At 45.4% G+C, this 16,397-nt stretch overlaps 1 protein-coding gene across 2 annotated transcripts in view; it reads left to right on the top strand.

Annotated features, from left to right (window-relative positions):
* P2RX3 (purinergic receptor P2X 3) overlaps nucleotides 1-16,397 on the top strand; it is a 552,515-nt gene that overhangs the window by 313,974 nt on the left and 222,144 nt on the right. The window lies entirely within an intron of this gene.

Genomic DNA, 16,397 nt, shown 5'->3' with positions numbered 1-16,397 from the left:
CTTTCTCAACTGAAACTGTATAGAGAAACCATTTTTTTCATAACATCTGCAACCAATTTTGACTTCACGAGGAAACACAAATGCCATTTTCCTTTCTCAACTGAAAATGTATAAAGAAACCATTTTTTTTCATAACATCTGCAATCAATTTTGACTTCACGAGGCAACACAAACACCATTTTCCTTTCTCTTTTAAACTCAAAAGGAGAATACTTTGTAGCATCAGAAATTGTGCTTCTTACACCTATTATATTAAATGGAACAACATCAACCCAAGTATTTCCTTTGTCCAACAACATTTTTCAATCCTAGATTTATTTGTCCGATTCATCCTCACAATAATACCTGCAGACTGTGGATGATATCATACATGAAATCTTTGTTCTATTCCCAAGATTTTACACATCCTCTGTCACTACTGAGGTGTGCTGGTATACCCCAAACTAGAAAAACAATAGTTAAAGCATCATCATTAGTGAATCCCACCTGTAGGTGTTGTGATATATGAAACACATATATGAAACACAAAAACCCTTTTAGTCATGACACAAACTTATGGACTAATGACCAAAATAATAACTTTGTGACACCCGATGAGAAAGAAAAAGTGACTTGTCCCTTTTGTTCCTCTGAAATTAAGGGAATCTGTGTGTCTATTTTCTTCACAACATAAATTGGGACCATTTCAGGTTGAACTACTAATTCTCCATACAAATCAGTTTTCTTAACTAATTGAATGTGTCTGTAGTCCTACTGCCTACAGCTAGTACCATGCTGAAAATATATTCAGTTACTGAATACAAAACTATTCTACACCCTACTTATCAAGTGAACTAAACCTTTCAATGTTCAGCCTGAACAAAACAAAAATAAAAATGTAATAATCATAACAATGAAACATTGATAAAAAATAATAATCCAATGGATTATCCTTGAAAGTATTCAAATTATATCAAAGTCCTCAATAATATTCCAAACGTCAAAACCAAATCTTTTAAACTCAAATCAATAACTTTATTCATAGCCAGTAAACATCAACCAGAAAATTCTTACCATGTCTGCAGTTAATTTAAGGACTGCTAACCGTTTTCACAGTGTTATATGCTACATAATGAAACCTTTCCTGTCTTAATGGACTATTTTCCGTTTGCATTCTTTGCCTTTGGGTCTTAGAAGGGAAATAAGTTGGATTATTATGACTTCTATACTTCAAGTTACTGCACCAACGTACCGAATAAACCTCATGACGTCTTGGCAAAGTTTTCAGATAATACAACCTCTTTTGTATATCATTATTATTATTAGCCAACAAACAAACCCTAGATATGTGACCCTCTCGTTTAAAATTTGCTCTTTTTATATAAACTTTCCTCTGAGTATATGGCGATGAAAATTTACATTTCTGCTTAATATCAATATTATTGAAGTCAACTGACTTCCCACTTTCATTGTCTGAGGAAATATTAACATTTGACTCATCACAAGACATTGTTTCATCATTATCACTCATATCTGCCTTTGTCACATGTTCACTATCCTCCATTTTTAAGCAATGAGCATATGTAGAAGACTCAGCTTGCAGTAATTGGGTTTTAAGAATTTAGAATATTCCCATGTTCAATTTTTTCCTGAGTCAAAAAAACTATTTGACTTTCATTTTCTTTAAGCGATTGCAATAATGCATTCATTTTATGTTCCAATTCAACTTTTTCAGTCAATAATTGTTCAGTATATTTCTTCTCCTGCGTTGCTGCAATTTCTATTGCATTCTCTAAATGCTCAATATATGTACAAAAAGTTTCACAACTTGAACAACTAGGTTCAAAAAATACATTTTCATGTGTATTTTCAGTTACATTTTGACTTTGTTTTCCTGGCATATCAAACACCATAGTATTATAAATTTTAACAAGCTTCATTACATTACGTAATTTTCTCTTTGTTTTAACTAATGAGAATCTATCCTTCTCAATGTCAGTATTTGCCTGAAAGCATTGATTATACATTGATTTCCATAAAACAGCATCAGAGACCTGTTTCGATAAACCTTTAAATTCTAATGTACTTTCATCAGCTAAAACATCTACAAATTCCATATTACTTTTCTACTCACCAAATATAAAACTTGTCAGTTTCCCCGCTGTACTCGAAATTCAAGTCTTTCAAGACTTCTGTATATCTGAAATTCTCCGGTCTTTCACAATCAATTGATCGAATTTTCTTCTAGGTTCTTTTCAATCTTTGCGAAGTTAATTTCTGTTCATCACTTCTTTCCCCTCTGATCAAAGGATGGAAGTTGAAAAAAAACTTCCGACTTATGATTGACTGGATGGCTGAGCCAATGTAAAAATATTCGAATGTCTTAAATATATCTCTTATATATATCTGGTGAGACCGATTGAGATTGTGAGACGGATTTCCTTAATTAGTTCTGAGTCAGCGTAATTCAAAAATGTGTATTTATTGTACACATTTAAATAGAAAAGAATACTTAAAAAAATAGTACAATGATAATCATTAGTATCTTTAAAAATGTTTCTTATGGAAGATTTCAAGTTTTTCCATGTGGTCTATTGTCTAAAATGGTGGAATAACCCTTTGTATGCTGAAAAATCTGCGTGCTAAGATGTTTCTTCTAGCTGTAGGAATTTCAAGAGAGCGTCTTCTCTTCCGTCTTTCGATTATAAGAACTCATGTTTCTGATTTTGCGCCAAAAGAAAGACCCGCCTTCACAAAAGTGTGGACTAAAGAGTGGTTACTATAGCAATCTAACATATGTTAACACTTATGAGTTGGGGGAAGACTCATGAGTTGGGGGAAGTGAAACCTTAAACAACATCTCAATTACATAGAAATAGATTTCTAAAAGCATATATATAATGAGGTGACAGGAAGTGGGGGGGGAAGGGAAAACTTCAGACTCTAAGCAAAATATCACTTACATACATAGATCTCTAAAAAGCATATATAAGATATACAATATTTATCAAAATCCTGACAGGTTTTAAATGTTTACTTTTTCAATTATCGCAAGTCATAATTAAGAAATAATTGATTCAAAGTTTTCTTTCACACAGTATGGAGAGATCATATTCTAAATAAAGTATAATAAAGCCAATTAAAATTTAGATATTAAGAATATAACAGAGTTCTGCCAGCATTGCTGCAGAGGCTGAAGAGGGTGGGGGGGGGGGGGGGGTCAGCCTGTCGATACTCAGACCATATGCTGCACACTGCATCACACTGGTCTGCATGGCTGTCGTCCCAGAAGGAAGTCTCTTCTAAGGGTGATGGACTGGCCAAGCATGTTTCCAGACCTAAACCCTATTGAGCATCTGTGGGGTATCCTTAAATGAAAGGTTGAGGAGAGCAAAGTGTCTAACATCCACCAGCTCCGTGATGTCCTCAGGAGTTGAAGAGGACTCCAGTGACAACCTGTGAAGCTCTGCTGAACTCCATGCCCAAAAGGGTTAAGGCAGCCTGCACTTCCTGGTACCTCTCTCGTTAGCCGATCAAGCTCATTGGAGGGCTGGGTTATCATCAGAAGGAGCAGGTGTCCTGTGTTCCATATTAGTGTTCCACAAACCTGAATAGGATAAAGGAAGCAAAGAAGGATCTCTGATGGCTACTGCTATGTAATACAGGCTTAGTATTTTAGCCCTTAAGGTCAGGGAACACCCGGTGGAACCACGCATGAAGACACCTATTATCACATGATTTATGTTACTATGGACTTTTGCTGTTTGGTTTAAATACTTCATCAAGGATTAATTGATAATCACAGAGCACAAGCACTTTATTTTTTATATGAACTATTGTCGTTTAGTTGTATATTATCCTCATTGAGGACTGAGTGCAATATCATGGAGAACGAGCACTTTTGATTTATATATTCTTTTTAATGCATAGGTGTTATGTCATAGATATCTTTGCTATATATAGTTCATTGGATTATATATATATATATATATATATATATATATATATATATATATATATATATATATATATATATATATATATATATATATTGCATTATCACAGTGTGAGGAAGTGTGGGTAGTGCGGGCAGCTGATTATTTTTGTGTTTATTCAGGATATTTAGGCTTAGGATGGCAGCTCACAAGGTTTCACCTATTGGAAAAAAAATAGTGGCCACATAAAATATTGACACTTTGGGCCCAATTTGGACATTTTCACTTAGGGTGTACTCACTTTTGTTGCCAGCTGTTTAGACATTAATGGCTGTGTGTGGAGTTATTTTGAAGGGACAGCAAATTTACACTGTTATACAAGCTGTAATAATAATAAGGGGGGCCCCAGATACCAGCCCCCCCCACCCTATGTGAATGAGTATTGGGGAACCATGTACTCCTACCCATTCACCGGGTGAAAAAAAGTGTAAAAAACAAAACACAACACATGTTTTTAAAATAATTGATTGCACAGCTCCGGTGGTCTTCCGTCTTGGGGGGTCTTCTCGCCAGACTCCTCCGCTATCTTCTGCTAGCTCTTTTACTAGCGTAGGAGCCCAGCTTTCTTCTTCCTTGCCGCCGTCCGGGGGTCTTCTTCCGAGTTCGGGAGTCTTGTCCCCCTCTTCGGGGTCTTATCCCCCTCTTCGGTTCTTCTTGCCGGGCCTCCGCTATCTTCCAATAGCTCTTTTACTAGCAGTGGCCCGGTCTTCTGCCGCCGCCACCTCTTCTTCCAACTTCAGGGGTCTTGTCCCCCTCTTCGGTTCTTCTTGCTGGGCCTCTGCTTTCTTCTTCCAGCTCTTTTACTAGCGATAGCCGGTCTTCTGTCGCCTTCTCTCCTCTTCTTCTTCTTCTCTTCTTCTTCCTTGAGGTGTTGACTCAACACTCTCTGGCCGCAATGACAGGGACGTGTTGTGCGGCGACTTATATAGGGACAAGGGGCGGGGCCACTGGGTGATGTCACATGGTGACCCTGTCCCCTTATGATGTCACAGTCCCAGCATTCTCCGGGACTGTGACATCATAAGGGGGCGGGGTCACCATGTGACATCACCCGGTGACCCAGCCCCTTGTCCCTATATAAGTCGCCGCACAACGCGTCCCTGTGATTGTGGCCGGAGAGAGCGTCGAGTCAACATCTCAAGGAAGATGAGAAGAAGAAGAGGAGGAGAGAAGGCGGCGGTGACAGCGGCGACAGAAGACCGGGCCACCGCTAGTAAAAGAGTTGGAAGAACAAAGCGGAAGCCAGGCAAGAAGAACCGAAGAACCGAAGAGGGGAGAAGACCCCCGGATGGCGACGAAGAAGAAAGCCGGGCTCCTCTGCTAGTAAAAGATCTAGCAGAAGATAGCGGAGGATTCCGGCGAGAAGACCCCCCCAAGACGTGTGTGCAATAAATTATTTAAAAAACACATGTTGTGTTTTTTTCTTTACACTTTTTTTCACCAGGTGAATGGGTAGGGGTACATGGTACCCCAATACTCATTCACATAGGGTGGGGGGCCGGTATCTGGGGCCCCCTTATTAAAGGGGGCTCCCAGATTCTGATAAGCCCTCCGCCTGCAGACCCCGACAACCAACGACCAGAGTTGTCGGGAAAGGCCCTTGTCCTCATCAACATGGGGATAAGGTGCTTTGGGGTGGGGGGCCGCTAAAGCATCCCCCCATGTTGAGGGCACGCATCCCCACCTCCTTTCCTGACCAGCCGGGCTTCGTGCTCGGATAAGGGTCTGATATGGACTTTGGGGGGGAACCCCCACGCCGTTTTTTCAGCGTAGGGCTTCCCCTTTAAGTCCATACCAGGTGACGGGGCCAGCGACGTGTCAATCTCGCCGATGGAGGCGGCGACATTGACCTCCTGCGCTAGTCCCATCTACCTGGAGCCACGTTCAAAATTAATGGGCTTTTCTCCGTGTGTGGGCAAGTCCGTTTATTTCAAAAGTCCGGCGGACTTCCCCCATAGTCCGGCGATTTGTCCGCCGGACTAAGTCCGCCTGATAGTCCGATCATGTGTATTAGGGATGAGCTTCGTGTTCGAGTCGAACATACGTTCGACTCGAACATCGGCTGTTCGCCCGTTTGGCAAATTCCGAACGTTATGGGCCAACGTTCGCGCCAAATTAGTGTGGCGCTCACGGCCCACAATGCACTGTGTCATCGCAGTGCATTGCTGGCTCATGATTGGCCAAGCATGCACTGTGACCCCGCATGCATGGCCAATCACAGCGCCAGCAGCGAGGAGAGCCATGATTGGCCACAGGCAGGATGCCTGTGGCCAATCATAGCTCAGGCTGTGTAGTACATGCCCCACACTATATAAGGCCGCCAGCGCGGCGGCCTTGTGTAGTGTGTTGGCGTCTGAAGCAGTTAGTGGGTGTTCTGTGTACCTTCAACACAGTACACACCGATCTTGCTCTTCTGTAGTGGTTGTTGTCTGCTTGCCCTGACCGCAGTATACACCGCTATATTCACCTCACCTATATAGCTAGTGATCTATCTTTTATAATAGAGCTTGCAGTCAGTAGTGTTAGGAGCTTGTGTGTGCTGTCTGCGTGCTCTGTACCCAGTACACACCGCTATATCTACCTACATAGCTCTTCTCTATTTGAGCCCACTTGCCATCTGCAGGAGTTATTGGAAGTTGTGTGTGCCTCCAGCACAGCACAGTATACATCTGTATATACCCCTTTATCTCTGGTGTTCTATAATAAAGGCATCTGCAGGAGTTAGTGGGTTTTTTGTGCCTCCAGCACAATATACACCTGTATCTACCCTTTATTGCTGTTCTCTAATAGAGCCATCTGCAGGGCTTAGTGGGTGTTGTGTAGGGATGAGCCGAACACCCCCCGGTTCGGATCGCACCAGAACTTTCGAACGGACCCCAAATTCGAACGAACTTTAGAACCCCATTGACGTCTATGGGACTCGAACGTTCGAAATTAAAAGTGCTAATTTTAACGGCTAATATGCAAGATACTGTCCTAAAAAGGGTTTGGGGACCTGGCTCCTGCCCCAGGGGACATGGGTCAATGCCTAAAATGTTTTTAAAAATGGCCGTTTTGGCGGGAGCACTGATTTTAATGATGATTAAAGTGAAAAAAAAGTGAAATATTCCTTTAAATATGGTGCCTGGGGGGTGTCTGTAGTATGCCTGTGAAGTGCCATGTGTTTCCCGTGTTTAGAACAGTCCCTGCACAAAATGACATTAAACAGAAATAACATCATTGAAAACTGCTTGCGGTTTTAATGTTATATCTGGTTCCTGCAATATGATTGAAAACCATTGAGAAAAATGGCATGGGTATCCCTCCCTGCCCATTACCAGCCCCTTTGGGTCTTGTACGCATATCAAGGGGAACCCTGTACCCATATTAAAAAAAGGAAATGCGTGTGGCCCCCAGGCCCTATATACTCAGAACAGCAGTATACAGGCGGTGCAAACAAGACAGGGACTGTGTAGGTTTGTTGTGTTAAGTTGAATCTGTTTGTAATTTTCAACTGGTACATTTTTAAAGTATAGCTCCAGTCAAAAAAACTGTTTTTAAGCTTTTTGGAAAACATAGGGAAGGGTTATCACCCCTGTATAATTTGTTTTGTCGTCCATCTTTTTTCGTCTCACTTGCTGTTGTCTCCTTCCGTTTGCAAGTAGGAGATGTTTGTAAGTTGGATGTTTGAAAGTAGAGGCCTGCCCTATATGCTCTGCAGAAATGGCGGAACAAGGTGTTGGTTTTGCCACAACATTGTAAGCCCTCAAAGTGACTCTTGCTGGGCGCTGGAGCGCCCTGCTGTGAACCATTATATCAAGAATTGTAATTACATGCCATTGTTGAACAGTGGTAGAAAAATTGACCTTTGGTGGTTGTGGTGCTGGTGCCACAACACTATAAGTCCTCACAGTTACTCTGGGTGTGCACAGGAACGGGCCCTCCTGTGAAATATTATATCAAGAATTGTAATTACATGTCCCTGTTAAACAGGGGCAGAAAAATTGGGCCTTAGGCACTGGTGCTGGTGCCACGACACTGCAACCTCTCCCATATACTCTAGTTTTATTGCAGGAATTGGCCCTGCTGCAAAGCGTTGCATCAAAAATTGTAATTAAACGCCCCTGTTAAACAGGGGCAGAAAAATTGGGCCTTAGGCACTGGTGCTGGTGCCACCACACTGCAACCTCTCCCATATACTCTAGTTTTATTGCAGGAATTAGCCCTGCTGCAAAGCATTGCATCAAAAATTGTACTTAAACGCTCCTGTTAAACAGGGGCAGAAAAATTGGGCCTTAGGCACTGGTGCTGGTGCCACGACACTGCAACCTCTCCCATATACTCTAGTTTTATTTCAGGAATTAGCCCTGCTGCAAAGCATTGCATCAAAAATTGGACTTAAACGCCCCTGTTAAACAGGGGCAGAAAAATTGGGCTAATGGCATCACCCAGAACCAGAAATGTTCTTCCAACATATCAGCGGAGGAGGAAGAGGATAGGCAATCAACATAACAGGACAGTCACTCAGCATCAGCATATGCAGTCTTGAAGGGATGTGATATTTCAAAAAAAATAATTCGGTTACATCAGCTTCAGGTGCTTGGTAGCTGTGGGTGATCCAAGACTGATTCATCTTGATGAAGGTCAGTCGATCAACTGATTCGGTGGACAGGCGCACCCTGTGATCGGTAACAAAGCCACCAGCAGCACTGAAGGTGCGTTCCGAAAGAACGCTGGATGCAGGACAGGCCAGTAGCTCAATTGCATACTGTGCAAGCTCTGGCCAGTGATCCATCCTCAAAACCCAGTAAGCCAGAGGATTTTCGGTGGGAAAGGTGTCCAAGTCTGACCTTGCCCCTAGGTATTCCTGCACCATGTAAATCAGACGCTGGCGATGGTTGCTGGAACCGATCATACCTTGGGGCTGCGGACTAAAAAATTGTCTGAAAGCATCAGTCAGACGGCCACCTTCTCCACCTTCTGACCGATGCCTCAGCAACACGTTGTCCAGGACCAGGAGTTTGTAACCTCCCAGTCTCTGGGAACGCGTTGCACAGACCTTTCTGCAAGGCCTCCCGGAGATGTCTCATCCTCTGCTCCCTCTGCGATGGCAAGATAAGGTCGGCAACCTTACCCTTGTACCGTGGATCAAGGAGAGTGGCCAGCCAGTAATGGTCCCTCTCCTTGATCCGAAGAATATGAGGATCCTTCCGCAGGCTTTGCAGGATCAGGGAGGCCATGCAGCGTAGGTTAGCTGAGGCATTCGGTCCGGAGTCCTCTGGGTCACTAAGGGCAACATGATCTGCAGCTACCTCCTCCCAGCCACGTACAAGTCAACGTGTTTCTTGGGACTGTAAATCATCCCTACAAGACTGCTGCTGCTGCTGATGCTGAGTGCCAGCCTCCACCTCCATGCTGACACAATCATCCTCCTCCTCCTCTTCCTCCTCCTCATCCTCTTCCTGTGTGATGGGTGGCACAGCAGGAACACTGTCTAGATAAAGGGGGCCTTGAGAGGCAAGGAAGTCCTCCTCTTCCTGCCTCTGTTCTGCCTCAAGTGCCCTGTCCATTATTCCACGCAGCGTATGCTCCAAGAGGTGGACAAGAGGTACAGTGTCACTGATGCATGCACTGTCACTGCTCACCATCCTTGTGGCCTCCTCAAACGGTGACAGGACAGTGCATGCATCCCTGATCATGCCCCACTGGCGTGGTGAGAAAAAACCGAGCTCCCCTGACCCTGTCCTGGTGCCGTAGTCGCACAGGTACTCATTGATGGCCCTCTGCTGCGTGTGCAGCCGCTGCAGCATGGCCAACGTTGAGTTCCACCTGGTGGGCATGTCACATATAAGGCGGTTCTTGGGCAGGTTCAACTCCTTTTGGAGCTCAGCCAGCCGAGCACAGGCATTAAATGATCGGCGGAAATGCACACAGACTTTCCTGGCCTGATTCAGTACATCCTGTAAGCCGGGGTACCTGCCCAAGAACCGCTGCACCACCAGGTTAAGGACGTGAGCTACACAGGGCACACGGGTCAGTTGTCCCTGTCGGAGGGCGGAGAGGAGGTTGGTGCCATTGTCACAAACCACCATTCCTGGCTTAAGCTGGCGTGGCGTCAACCACCTCTCGGCCTGCCCCTGCAGAGCTGACAAAACATCCGCCCCAGTGTGGCTCCTGTCCCCCAAACAAATCAGTGCAAGCACGGCATGGCATCGTTTTGCCTACGTACTTGCGTAGCCCCTGGAACGCCTACGGAGCACCGCTGGTTCTGAGGACAGAGCACTGGAAGAGGCCATGAAGGAAGAAGAAGAGGAGGGGGTGGAGGAGAGAGGTGTGTCACAACCAATAGTAGCATTTTGGAGGCGTGGTGGCGGAACAACCTCCAACACTACTGCACCTTGTCCTGCATCCTTCCCAGCTGCCAGAAGAGTGACCCAATGGGCCGTGAAAGACAGGTAACGTCCCTGTCCATGCCTGCTGGACCAGGAGTCAGCGGTAATATGCACCTTACCGCTGACCGCCCTGTCCAGCGAGGCAAGGACATTACCTTCCACATGCCGGTAGAGAGCCGGAATCGCTTTCCGTGAGAAAAAGTGGCGTTTGGGGACCTGCCACTGAGGAACCGCACATTGTACAAACTCACGGAAGGGGGCCGAGTCTACCAACTGAAAAGGCAGTAGTTGAAGTGCTAGCAATTTAGCCAAGCTAGCATTCAACCGCTGGGCATGTGGATGGCTGGGAGTGAACTTCTTTCGCCGGTCCAGCAGCTGGGGCAGGGACATTTGCCTGCTATAATCGGACGTGGGTGTACTGCTAGCAGAGTGCCCGGAAACACTTGGCTGTGACACACCTAATTCTACACCTTCATTCCTCTCAGAGCAGGTTTCAGAGAGGACTGAAGGTCTAGTGGGGTTGGAGATGCCAGCTGATGAGGAGCAAGGAGAGGGCCGCTTTGTTCTTTGGTGTGGGTCTTTGAGGTACGCTTGCCAACGAGCTGCATGGCAGGTCAACATATGTCTGGTCAAGCATGTGGTGCACAAGCGGCTGATGTTTTGTCCACGCGAGATACGCTTGAGACATATGTTGCAAATAGCAGCGGTGTGATCTGATGCACTCATCTCAAAAAAGGCCCACACCAAAGAACTTTTAGAATAACGCGCAGAGGCAGCGCCCTGCACAGGTGGAGCTCTGCGGTGTGATTCAGTCGGTGTTCTGCCCCTAAGCTGGCCCCCGGAGGGCATCCTGCCTCATTGGACATGTGCCTCCTCCTCCTCCTCTTCCTCCTCTCTCCTACCAGGCACCCACGTGGAGTCAGTGCCCTCATCATCCCCTCCCTCTTCATCGCTGGAGCAAACCTGGCAGTATGCTGCAGCTTGTGGAACATGACTACCAGATTGCTGTCCTTCTTGAGCATCCCCTCTCTCTGCATTCACGCTACTGCCTTCCTCTAGCTGAGTGTCATCATCAGAGGCTACAAAACACTGGGCATCCTCCTGGAGCATGTACCCAACACTGTGCTCAAAGAGTTCAGGAGACTCCTCAGGAGGACGTGGTGGGTCTAGGGAAGGAGTCACTGATGATGACATTGAGAGGAGGGAAGACGATGCGTTGGCAGCTGCTTTGCTAGTACCCTGAGACTGGGTGAGAGAGGATGAGAAGGATGAAGAGGGCTTGGTCATCCACTCTATCAAGTCGTTGGCATGTTGCGGTTCAACATGTCCAGCTGCCGAAAAGAAGGACAAGCGTGTCCCATGGCCACGTGCTGATGACAATGCACCGCGTCCACGACCAGCACTGTTGTCTCTAGACACAGAGCCTGCTTGCCCTCTTTTATCGGCTCGCGCCTGTCTGCCTCTCCTTGCTGGCCTTCCAGACATGGTAATGGCCTGAAGGGAGTTGGGTAAAACAGCAGTGTAATGGAGTCACACAACACCCACTAAGCCCTGCAGATGGCTCTATTAGAGAACAGCAATAAACGGTAGATACAGGTGTATATTGTGCTGGAGTCACACAACACCCACTAACTCCTGCAGATGGCAGATGGCTCAATTAGAGAAGAGCTATGTAGGTGGATATAGCGGTATGTACTGGGTACAGAGCACTGCTCTCGCCACCCCCCCATACTCTCCACCTCCCTCCATGCTCTCCACCTCCCCCCCATGCTCTCCACCTCCCCCCATGCTCTCTGACATCCCCCCATACTCTCCACCTCTCCCCATGCTCATCCGCCTCCCCCCATGCTCTCCGCCACCCCCCCCCATGCTGTCTGCCACCTCCCCCCATGTTCTCTGCCACCTCCCCCCCATGCTCTCTGCCACCTCCCCCCCATGCTCTCTGCCACCCCCATGCTCTCTGCCTTCCCCCCATGCTCTCCAACCTGCCATGCTTTCCACCATGTTCTCCGCCGCACTCCCTGTGCTCTCCACCTCCCCACATGCTCTCCACTGCCCCCCTGTGCTCTCCACCTCCCCTATGCTCTACGCTGCTCTCCTCTTCCTCTCCCCTGTGCTCTCGCCCCACCCCATGTTCTCAAGGTTCTTCCCTGTGCTCTCCAACCCCCCATGCTCTTTCCTGGACCTCACCCCCTCCCCCTCTTAGTGGATCTGTCAGGGAGGAGAGTGGGGAAGGGGACGGTTAACATGTCATGGGCTGCTCAATGCAAAATGCTTGGGCCTTTTTTTTAAAGAATTTATAAATCAAAAGTGCTCGTTCTCCGTGTCCGTGATATTGCACTCAGTCCTCAATGAGGATAATATAGTCCATAACAGGTGACGGGGCCAGCAACGCGTCAATCTCACCGATGGAGTCTGCGACTTTGACCTTCTGCGCTAGTCCCATTCCGTGTGTGGGCAAGTCTGTTAATTTCAAAAGTCAGGCGGACTAGCGCACAGACGGCCGGATTGTCCACCGGACTGCCGAGTCTGGCAGGCAATTTTGAGTCAAAGCTTCTTTCTAAGTCCGCTGGACTTTTGAGAAAAAAAAGTCAACTGGAGCCCACATACGGGTGGATTGTCCGGCAGACTCTGGTCTGCCAGACCAAGTCCGCAGGATAGTCCGATCATGTGTACACAGCATAACTGACACCTTTGACACTTTGCTGGAACCAGTGACACTAATACAGCAATCAGTGCTAAAAATATGCACTGTCACTGTGTTAGTGACACTGTCTGGGAAGGAGTTAAACATCTAGGATGATCAAAGGGTTAACTGTGTGCTTAGCCAGTGTTTCTGTGTACACAGTGTGCTGCTTTCACTAAGGGAAGAGATGATTCTATTCTCTGCTAGGCATATCTCAGTTCTCTTGTGTTTTACTAATGATCACTGGGTGCTGGAGGGACCCGTAGATCAACTTCTGATGTGAATTATCAAAGAAGAGGTGGTCCACCAGTGGCACGTTCGTGCCCCCTACAGGCAGAAGTGCAGAATCATATATATATATATATATATATATATATATACATGATCCTGCGCACAGCTGCTGCCCTGTAGCAGTAAAGGTGCTATAGGGCGGCAAGTAAGTGGTTAAAAAACACTTTTTTTTTTTTTTTTCCAACAAAAGTTTTATTGATAAAAGGTATGAACAAATACAATGTGAAAAGTCGACATAGCGTACCGCAGGTACTTAGTAAGTCATTTAAACATATCGCATCTGTGAGGAGGGTAAATCCCCTAAAATGTTACAATACATTAATACAACTTGAATAGCTTTAATAGCCTTAAATTCTTGAAATGCTCTACAGAAATATGGGCCTCAAGTATTGGAACAGTAGCATAACCCAATAATGAAGACAATGGGTGTTCACGTTCTCAACAATTATCTCAACATAAATAAATAATAACTAAAAACACCATTAGACCAGTTGTTAGACAGTGGATAAAGAAGTAGGGATAAGCCCTAAAGAATGACAAAAGCTAAAATAAAAGTGAAAGTGTAAGACCCTACGAGGTTAATGAGGAATATTCCGATGAATCTCGGAAATGCTGCCAGCAAGCCCAAACTTTCCAGAAACTTAATGGGGAATCTTTCGATTGGTGTATTAATTCTTCCATCTCAGCCACCTTAGAAATGCGGTGGAACCAATCCGAGATGGAAGGAGGAGTACTGGATTTCCACAGGACTGGGATGCACATTCTCGCGGCATTAATAAGATGCTGCGTCAGTGATCCTCGATATTTTGGTCTCGAGATCGAGGAATGGTGAAAAAGGAATTGTGCAGGGGTAAAGTCAACAGATAGGGTAGTGATTTTACAGAGTAGACGGTGTACCTCCGTCCAGAAGGGTTGGATATTGGGACATGACCACCAAATGTGGAGGAAAGTTCCCTCTTCCTGAGAGCATCGCCAACATGTAGAGGGTACTTGGGGGAGAAATTTGTGTAACTGGGAAGGAGTCTTATACCATTTAGCGGCAATTTTGAAACCATTTTCTTGAACTGACACATTGACAGATCCCTTGTGTATATGAGAGAATATAGTTTCCCACTCTTCTTCTGACCATTGCTGGTCCAGGTCTGATTCCCAACTGCTGGAGGATTTAAGAGATTTGGGATTACAGTCCGTGAAGAAGAGGGTGTAGATTTTAGATATGAGATGTCTTTGGGGTTCTATCGTGTCGCAGAGAGATTCAAAAGGAGTGAGTGATCTAGCAAAGTCTGGTTGACGCTGGTGTGATGTTAGGAAATGTCTAATTTGAAAGTATACCCATTGAGGGATAGGACGTCTGGTGTCCAAACACGGTACAGATATACGTGGTAAAATATTCCCATTGGAGAAAAAGTGCTGTGCAAGCATCTCTGAGTGTGGCCATATGGAACGGAGAAAGGACTCAGACTGACCGATCGGAAAGTCCGGATTATGTCTAATAGATGTTAGTGGGCTGTGGTGGGACGAGATACGCTGTGCTTGGCACACCAAACGAAACACATGTAAGGTAGGAGCAATTAACGGGTGCTTTTTGCAGATCGTGGGGATGTGTTTCTGGTCCAACCAGGGTAAACATCTCGTCGGAATGGGTGCAAGTGTATTTTCCAGCTGTACCCAAGCTTTAGTAGCGTTATGTACTTTCCAGTCTACAACTCTGGAAAGATGGCAAGCCCAATAATATTTCCTCACATCTGGTAAACCTATACCACCTTTTGTTTTAGGAATTGTTAGTCTGTCGTAGCTCAATCTGGGCCTCTTTCCGTTCCACAGGAAATGGGTGCAAATCGATTTGTATGAGTTGAAAAAGGCCATTGGGATCCTAATGGGGATTGTTTGGAGTAAATAAAGCAATCTGGGTAAGATATTCATCTTTACGATCGAGGCTCTGCCAAACCAAGAAAAGATTCCCAAGGACCATTTTTTAAGGTCGGTTTGAATGGTTTGGAGCAGGGGGAGATAATTAAGCGTATAAAGATTCTTAAGGTCGGAAGGTAGTTTAATGCCCAAGTAAGTGATAGCTGAGCTGTTCCATTTAAAGGGGAAATTTCTTTGACATTGCTCTACTGTAGGTTCGCTAAGGGATACATTAAGCGCTTCTGATTTGCTAAAGTTGATCTGTAAATTGGAGATGTGTTTGAATGAATCTAGATCTTTCAGGAGGTTGGGTAATGTTACATGTGGTTCTGTAAGGAACAGTAGGATATCATCTGCGAAAGCTGCTATCTTTTGTACTGTACCTGCCATTGACACACCTCTTATATCACTATTTGCTCGAATACGATTGAGTAAGGGCTCTAACGTGAGAACAAAGAGAATGGGCGAGAGCGGGCATCCCTGACACGTCCCGTTGGACACGGAGAAGGCGTCCGACAGGTGGCCATTCACTCTTACCTGAGCTTTCGGCGAGGCATATAGTGCCATAATATGTGAAATAAATTTGTGAGGTAGTCCTATACTCTGTAAAGTTTCTTGCATATAATCCCAGGCCACTCTGTCAAACGCCTTCTCCGCGTCCAAGGAGAGGAGGAAACCGTGTGTATTGGAAGAGGAAAGCCAATTATGTATATTAATTGCTTTAATTGTGTTGTCTCTAGCCTCCCTCCCCGGGACAAAGCCCACCTGATCCAGGGAGACCAGTCCCGGCAAGAGAGGCAAGAGACGGTTTGATAAAATTTTAGCGTAAATTTTTAGGTCCACATTTAGTAGGGAAATGGGTCTATAGTTCGAAACTAGGGAATCATCTTTATTTGGTTTGGGAATGACCGTGATATGTGCTGTAAGCAGGTCTCGAGGAGGGGGGTTTTCGGTGGAAAAAGAATTAAAAGCCGCTAGAAAGTGGGGTTTCAAGACGTCAGTAAATGATTTGTAGTATCCAGATGTTAACCCATCAGGACCAGGGCTTTTACCTGGTTTTAGGCTTTTGAGGGCTATATCCAGTTCGAGTGAGGATATTGGTGCTTCGAGACTAGTGGCCGTAAAAAAACACTTTTTTATTTGTAGAATAGCTTTTAAAGACAAACA

Source organism: Lithobates pipiens, unplaced genomic scaffold (genome assembly GCF_037356315.1).
Source record: "Lithobates pipiens isolate NorthernLeopardFrog02 unplaced genomic scaffold, aLitPip1_a1.2 Scaffold_19, whole genome shotgun sequence".
In the NCBI taxonomy this organism is placed as follows: domain Eukaryota; kingdom Metazoa; phylum Chordata; class Amphibia; order Anura; family Ranidae; genus Lithobates; species Lithobates pipiens.
The sequence above is the reverse complement of the archived record's forward strand: the minus strand, read 5'-3'. Positions and strand labels throughout refer to the sequence as shown.